The sequence below is a fragment of the Glossina fuscipes genome, unplaced genomic scaffold (assembly GCF_014805625.2).
Source record: "Glossina fuscipes isolate IAEA_lab_2018 unplaced genomic scaffold, Yale_Gfus_2 61594, whole genome shotgun sequence".
Classification (NCBI taxonomy): domain Eukaryota; kingdom Metazoa; phylum Arthropoda; class Insecta; order Diptera; family Glossinidae; genus Glossina; species Glossina fuscipes.
This window is the reverse complement of record NW_024003803.1, coordinates 1,944,904-1,954,060: the sequence shown is the minus strand read 5'-3', so window position 1 is coordinate 1,954,060 and position 9,157 is coordinate 1,944,904.

Genomic DNA, 9,157 nt, shown 5'->3' with positions numbered 1-9,157 from the left:
TTAGCAATAACACTGAAAAGACAGAAGTTAAATACACAAAAACACCGAAAACACCGAAACAATTGAAAAACGCAGACGAATAGAAAACACGCACTACACTGAACACAAGTCGACTCGTCTGACTAAAAAATCTTATTCTTAACGTAAGCATAGATTTTTGATCAATTAATTTAATTGAGCCGCCTAGCGTCCCGGCATTACGAAGTGCAATTCTCAGCCAGTTATAGTGTGACGGAATTCTTCTTCCTTTTAAATGAATTATGCTGATTTTGCATAATTCTTTCACACTTCAAAATATATGCATATTAACCACGAATGCGGTCACACTACAATTTGAAAAAATGGAAGAATCTTTCCTTCTTTATGTCATCAATTCACACAAATGAGAAAATAGGGATTAATATATTGATTTAGGGGTATTGTTTCGTTTTTTCTGCACATAAAGCTACTCCTTTACTTGGTTTTATTAAATAGCGATCTATAGAGCTTAACGATCTATAAGTTACGCAGGGGCTATTCATTAGCTTGATGAGACCAATACTTGAATATACCTTAGTTGTATGGTCTTCTTCCTACATGTATCATATTGGCTCAACAGAATCAGTTCAAAAACCATTTCTGTTTTTCACTCTAAGGAATTTAGGTTGGGGGAGGCTTCGCCAATTACCTGCTTATGAAAGTAGGCTGCTTTTGCTGATCTTAGCCTTATTAGACACGTACATCTATTCTTGGTGTTTCCTTCTTAATTAAGTTAATAAATGGTACTACTGATCCACCGGCACTATCAGGGGAGCAAAACTTCAATGCTCCAAATTGTTCTTCTAGAAACTTTATCTTCATAAAGCTCTGTCAATGTAGATACAACTATGAGTTTTTAAACTACTTTACGTGTCTTTTTAAAAATCGAAATAATAAATATTGTAATAAAAAAAGTGATTTGTGCGGTATTGATGTTTTATGTAGTATGGATAATGTTTTAGTTTATCCTTATTATTTGGTGTACCGCGGTTTAGCCCTATGCTGCTCGGCTTCTGTGCGCCAAGTCTAGCCGTCTCATTTAGTGCCAATGTAGCTCGGCAATGGACGTTCCCTAACTATAAGCTTTATGCTTCGGGCGGATTTAACGCCTTTAATAAAATAGCGAGTTGATACGCTTTATTGAATTGATTGATAACAATTAACTTTATTCAATTCTTACCTGGCTATTTATACAGAAATTATTACACTAAATTATTCTAACGTAAACAGATAGTAATTGTTTTGATTAGGGCGCGTGGCATCGTATTGCATTACGAAATGCAATACCCAGCCAGTTGAAGTACGAGAAAATTTTTGTTTTACTTTTTTTTTGTTACAGAATTATGCAAACTTAGCATAATTCTGTCGCACTTCAAAGTGGATGCATACGACGGTATGCGATCACACTACAATATAATTATTAATCTCAATATCGATATCGCATTTAAACTAATCGTTAAAGTTCCGTGTAATTCGCAGATGGAACTAAGTACGTTGCCAAACTTCTGCATGTTTGCAATGGTTTAAATATTCAGTCCCTCCTCGGATCCTTAGTCCAGTTTGGAGTGCGCTTCTGTACTAGATGTGTATATGCTTTTATTTTTTTCTTCTTTTTCTCTGGTTTACTCATATATGAATTTTATTTTGATTTTTCTTTACTTTTTCTGCCTTTTTGTTTTATTTTATAAGAGTATTTATATTAAGTAGATAAGATTTATTGCTAAGAATCAATGTAATTAGACTTTATGTTTATGCTAGCTGAACTTCATGTGTAAATAAATAAATACACAAGCAATCTATAAATAAATAAATAAAGAACTAGTAATATTAATTTAATTTTCTTTCCATTTCTATATTAACCTCAAATGCAACAAAAAAAATACTCATTTCGACATCTTAGCAATAGGGTTTTATGTATTTCTGTAACTTTATTCACGTTTTTGTATTTTGGTGTGATGAGCAATCCCAGCGGTGACAATATAAAAGCCGCCGTATTTTGTCTGCAATCTTCAGACGGTCATAGATTTTTCAAAAGTCGAAGTCTATTTTTGACCAAACACTGAGTGTAAGTTCGAACGGTAGTCTCTTTTGGCTTTTAACTCAGATCTTTTGTCGTCTGTTGGTAAAATAGCAGAAGATAAATTGTAGTATTCTCAAAAGGATGTTAGAGGTAGTAGGAGTTGTATATTGGAAGCTGCAGAGTGCTTCTGTTCAACTCCAGTTTTTTCATCCACCAGTGCTACAACGGTAGTTTCGTAGGCTATTTGGGTATCATTATTGGACGCTCCCCTAAAAATGGAGATTAGGAAGACAAAGACAGGGGAGACTCAGGTGCCTTCGCTGAGAGTGAGGTCGCTCAACGGGCTAGGTGGCAAAGTTCTGCGAAACAAACAACTGTCAGTGCGGTATCATAATTGCGGTATCCGGCACGCGTTGACTGAAAAAGCGAGACTATAAAGCGGCAATGTAAGTGCCATTGCATTTCTCGACTGAATTATTAAATTGTCTGTAAAGTGGACAAACTGATAAGAACGGCTTCAGCCGTGGGATAAGGTGTACGGGATACGTTAGAATGTTGCTGATGTTTATTGCTGTTATTGTTATTTGTACTATTGTTGTTGTTATATTTTATAGTTTTCATTGCTGTTATCTTGTGGTTGTCGTCTTTACTGCTTTGCTAGATATTGTCGCAAGTACGACTACGGGCTTTCATTAATAATTATACAAATGTAACGTATGATTATCACCTCCCCTTCAGACGCCGTAAACACCAGGTTTCTTTTAAGCCCACCGCCGTTTAGAAATTCCAATCCTTTTTTTAAAAAATCAACTGCTCTTTGATATGTTTGCACCGAAAAGAAGCTGATTTGGTGTGACGCCTATTCATTGTGTTGCTAATTTCAAATCCTATACACGGTAAAATCCTACCTAAACTAAAATGTGTATGTGTACTCGTCAACTTCGCTATCATCGATGCCAAGCTATGATTAACCAGCCCCACTTGACCGTTAGCCTGGTGAATAGTCGGACGGACAAAGCGTACTTTAGCGAACGGGCATGTCCTAAGACCAGGCCCATTCTTCATCCTGCTCTACGTATGGTCTCCTTCGATCCATGTCTATGGGAGACCGTGAAGTTGGGTCCAAGAACACTTAAACTCATTTCCTCTCATTAAAAAAAAACCTTTTTACGTACTTTTTTTTTTTTTTACATTTATTTTCTTCTATATATCGTGATTCTTCATATTTTCTTTGTCTTACTAATTTGTCTATGTCTTCTTATAATATTAAATTGTTCTACCTATTAATGCATTGATTTATAAAATAAATGTTGAAGTACTTACATTAATTTTCGTTCTAAATCAACTAATTCGTTTTATTTTGTGTAAGTACATAAATTGTAATTACTTCACAAATTCGTTAGCTATTAATATTTTGCGCTTTTATGTTCTCTTTTACATAATTCCATTTTATGTCTTATTACAAATAGTCCAAATTTTCATAGACGTTTTTTTACAAATTTTTATCATGGACGTAAGAATTTTGTGTCACTCATAGCAATGTGGCAAACACGAATATATTTATTTTATCGTTAATTTTCTCTTAAAAATTACTTTTGACTACTTAATGTGACTTTTACGCATTCACTCACTTCATTAATTTTTCACCATTCTTCTTCTGTATTTTTAAATATGGTGTCTCTTTTTTTTCTTCACCGTGAAGTTGATTCCCGACTTTAATTCTTCTCAAACCTCCCCAAACTCACTCATTTATTACAGGACTACATCTGTCACAACTCTTTCATTATACAACAACATATTACAATTTCATATATCTCAAACAGTCATCATTGGTCTACTATAAGAATTAATATGCGAAGTTATCTATAAACTTCCTTGACACTTGACTTACGAACTGTATAAAAACGATTGAACCTCGAAAACGCGTTGATGATTAAAAAGACGTGATATTGCTTAAGATAACCAGCCCAAAATTATCTATCCACCTATTCCCAAATGAAAAGTTTCTCTTCGGAATGCTCTATGTATAACTGTCACGCTTACTCCTCTTCTACAGAAACTCAATGCACTTTAAGCAAGTAGCAATTTGCTGCCTCAATCCTAGAAAACCAATACGATTTGAGTATAGTACCCGATAAATTATTACAACCCAAGTCGTTTCATATCATCATAATGCAATGGTAAAATGTACTTTCGCGCACATAAAACCATTTTTTTGTCAATAATTTTCCTGTACACAAGACCGTATCTGACCTTGGAAAACGCACTCTCCTTTTCCCCTCTGCGGCGTTATTAAACTAATAGTTTCATCCCTATGTTGACAAATACATGATTTTTACTCGAATGTATTCTTCTCTAGCCCCCATATATTCGTGTGCCTGCGTGGAAGACCAACGTATTGCGCCCTTTCATGCTTATGGCACTGTATATGGCATATAGTAAAAGCTTTGTAATTCTAGGACTCAGGTGGTTATTCTGAGACATTCTTTTTACTCAATGTCAATGTTAATAAATTGCAGTTATTATAATAAACGTCAATCTCCACAAATATACTCTAAACCTTCTTAGAGCATAAATAATGACCAAGGTCGCCAGTTCAAAAAGTTTTTGTTCAATTATTTTTCAAATTTTCCCATACATCATTATATAGTGTCGTTATCGTTGATAAAGTGCAAAGGATGAACAAATAATCAAGTAGTGGAATGATTTCTATGCTCGTATTATTATTCATATAATATTTATTGAAAGACAAGGAACATTCTTGAGAAACGCAGAGGTTTATATGAAAATTGGCAGTAAATTTATTTTTCAAAAATCTAATGTAAGCCTATTCATTTTTTAAGGTCGATGGTGTATTTTAATGGGCGAATGCAAATGTGGTACTTTTCCTGGCAAGCTCACTGGTCATTACCACAAATTAAAAATAATAAAAAAAAGTTATTGTATATTAATTAAACTACAGTCATATATTAATGGGTTCTATCCCTAACTATCATGTGCTAGTCAGTCAGTACCCAAAACTAAATCGTTTGGAAAATCGTAATAGTGTACTTACTTTGCATTTCTTACCTATCCGAAATCAACGTATTTGTTTTATCCGATTCATTATATGAACACTAGAATACATAAATACATAAAATAATAAACTTATCTGCTATTTCACTTTTGCATTGACTTCCAAGGATCGCTACGTCACATTCCCAGCCATGCATGTTGCTTTCTTTTTTTCTTCTCTCAGCTCTACAAAGCTTTCTTCTACCATACTTAACATTTTTATGTTCACCAATAGTACAAAAAAAGGTGGAAATGTTTTTTTTTATATGTATTTTAAACTTATCCTAATGGTTTACGGACCATGTGCAACATATCTTTCCATTTTCTTAGCAGATTACTTTTTCTTTTACAGTAAGTTTATCACAGTCTTGCAATAATTTATTGTGCTTTTGAAGTCCTTATCATTAAATTATGACCTCAAATAACTTTTTAATGGATTATTATTTAATTTTTTTTTTTACTTTGAATGTTAATTTAAACTTTCTTCTATTCATTGCATTGTTAAGAATTTATTAATTTCCATTTTCCACTGTCTCACTTTCGAAACCGATTTACTGTCAAAATTCGTAACATTATGCTTTCTGAATGTCTCTTCCATATTCCTTTTGTTTTATTTGTTATTTGTTCTTTCTTTCCTTTTCTTTTGTGTTACGTATTTTTAGCACATTTTATACACGTTCTGATATGTTCATGTTGAATATACAATAGTTACATCTAACTTCACCTTTAAAATTTTCTTTAACATTTTTGATAATGTTTTTATTTTATTTATTTATTTATTTATTTATTCCACTTATACTAGAAACTCAACTAAAACAAAATGGCAGTCGAATTCAATTGACTCATAAAGTAAATGTTAAAATTAATTAATAATAAAAATTAGTATAAGTACAATAAAACAAATAAGGAGGAAACAAAAGAAAAAAAAAAGCATGCACACAACTAGCATAGAGCCACACGCACAACCGATACAGGACCAAATTGCAAGTGAACCCCTAAGCCATCGCAAACATGCATAAGCTTGGCAACCGATAATTGTTAACAACAAATTAATTTTCGACTCATAAAGACTTATTTAAGGTTAAGTCAGTTTATGTACGACATAGGTAAATCGCGCGTATTAAGCAATGTTGCTTTAACGGACTTTAAAGAGTCCGATAACTAGAATAAGTGGTAGACGTCATTTAGGTTCTTGCAAACGACTCTGAGCGGATTGAACAGCTCATAATTATATTTACACTGACTAAGCTCCTAGAGAAGCGGTTACGGAGATTAAAGCTTATTTCACAAGTGATGAAGGCGAGTCAATAGTACCATTTATTACTTTGATTACAAAGGAAACGCCAAGAACAAACCTGCGTTTCTTAAGAGACTGTAAGGATAACAGAAGCAACCTATTTTCATAGGGAGGAAGAGATTCAATCGGATCCCAACTCAAATTTCTAAGGGCAAACAGCAAGAATTGCTTTTGAACAGATTCAATTGAATCTAGATAGCACCTGTATGAAGGAGACCACACAACAGAGGCATACTCAAGTATGGGTGTAATCATTAGGCTCTTTGGACCACCTTTTTACAAAACCAAGCGTGGACCTAGCTTTACATTAGTTCAAATAATTTTCGACATACGTCTGTTCGTTAACACTGGATTGCCGAATCTTGGGTATGTACAAAATTCAAATGAAAAGAATAAAAATTGTTTGCCTTATGCTACTTGTTTTCAAAAATTGTGCTTCGAGATAAACACGTTTAATGTTTTAAAATAGCTTAAAAAAATTCTATTGCAAAAGCATAAATTTTTATTTTCATTACTCTACATTCCCAGCACCATAAAAATACATTCTTCAAATATTTTTTACCTCGACGTTTTTTTGCTAGAAAATGTTTCTTTCGCTGCTTTTAAGAGCAAAATCGGACGTGTTACATATTATCATTATTATTATAATTTTAGACTAATGAAATAAATTCTTAGACTAAAAAAAAAGACATTGAGCACTAGTAGCACAGGCTATCGGCTCTAATATAAATAAATGTACATTAGATAATGAGCTTAGTAGTATTAATAAAGTAATGTATAGAATTGATAATCGGTTCTGGGTGTAGTAATTATATTCCTTAATTTGTTGATGCTGAAGTCGAAGGGTTCTGAATACCTTGTAATACAGACAAACTGTCGGTAAAAATGACGGTTGTGAGTTTGTTTTTATGGGCAAGGTTGGCAGCGTGAAGGATAGCTCTGGCTTCGGTTGTGAAAGTTGAAGTACTTTCGTGAAATATGTGGTTGAGAAGAACCCGTCCTGTAGCATCTACCACCGCACAAGCAGGAGGCAGACCAGGAGATTTTTAGCCGTCTGTGTACAAAAGATTCCAACCAGTACTTTCCAATATTTGGGTTTTTTCATCTATTAGATTCCTGAAGACGTAATTTGGAGTATCTTCTTTTTTGCGCATAGACAGCGAGATGTGCAAAGAGCAGTCTTTCAAAGTCCATGGAGGTTTAACACCAAAAGAGCGGAAAATTTTGAAGGGAATTTTTAATTCCTTTGCGATGTACAAACAATAGTCAATCGCAGATGGTGATTTTGGAATTTTCTTCGCAATAATAATCTTTCTCACGTCATCTCCGAGAATAGATTTGTTTGAATTAAGAAGCTTGGGGACTATTTTAGCTTTTAACTCATACAGTCTATTATCTAAAGTTGGGAGACCAGTTTAAAGAGTCTGTTAATGAGAATAAGTGATAGACGTCATTCAGGTTCTTGCAAACAACTCTGAGCGGGTTAAAGAGTTCAAAATTATATTTGCATTGACTAAGCTTTATCAACATAAAGTGCCTAGAGAAGCGGTTAGGGACATTAAAGCCTATCTCACGAAGTAATGCGGGCGAGTCAATTGTACCATTTATTAATTTGATTAAGAAGGAAAACCCAAGAACAAATCTACGTTTCTCGAGTGACGGTAAGGATAACAGAAGCAACCTATTTTCATAGGGTGGAAGAGGGGAAATCGGGTCCCAACCCAAATTCCTAAGGGGAACAGCAAGAATTGCTTTTGTATAGATTCAATTGAATCTAAGTAGCACCTATATGAAGGAGACCACACAACAGAGGCATCAAGTATAAGTCTAACCAAACACATGTAAAGCCTTCTCGTAATATAAGGATCATCAAGCTCTTTGGACCACCTCTTTATAAAACCAAGCGCGGACCTAGCTTTGCTTAAGAGGACTCAATATGCAAATTAAAACCTAACCTATAATCGAATAGACCGCCTAAATCAATGAACGAATCGACGTCTTCCAACCTGTGCGAATCAATGAAGTATTGAGTACTGAACGACTTCCTTCTTAAGAAAGAAAGCTTCTTACATTTATTTAGATTTACTTTCAGAAGATTGAGAGAGCACCATGCAACCAAATTGTTCAAATCACTTTGAAGATGATATGATTGCGATTCTACGGAAAAAGAAGAAAACAGTTTCACATCATCAGCATACATTAAAATCTCACTGAATTTAATCACGGAGGGCAAATCATTGATGTATAAATTAAATAAGATAGGTCCCAAGTGGCTACCTTGAGGTACGCCAGACGTCACGGGGAACTCATCCGAGGTAATGAGGTTAAACAAAACCCTAGATGATCTACTATGCAGATAAGAGCTTAACCATTCCACTAAGAAGAGAGGAAAGCCAGAGGTCTGGAGTTTAAATCTAAGTAGTCTATGATTAACCATATCAAACGCTTTGCTAAAGTCAGTGTAAATGACATCAGTGCGAGAACCACTAGAAAAAGCCTTGAAAACATGAGAAGTAAACTCCAACAGATTGGTCACCGTAGATCTTCCCTTTCGAAAACCATGCTGGAAAGGAGAAATATACAATTTCATGGAAAAGGCTATATGCTGAGCCACAATTCGCTCGAACAATTTAGGTAAGGCACTCAACTTGGCAATGCCTCTGTAGTTCTCTACAAGTTGGCTACTACCACTTTTGTGAATAGGAATAAGGAAAGAAGTCTTCAAACACAAAGGGAAAACACCTAAATTCAAAGACTTATTAAAAATC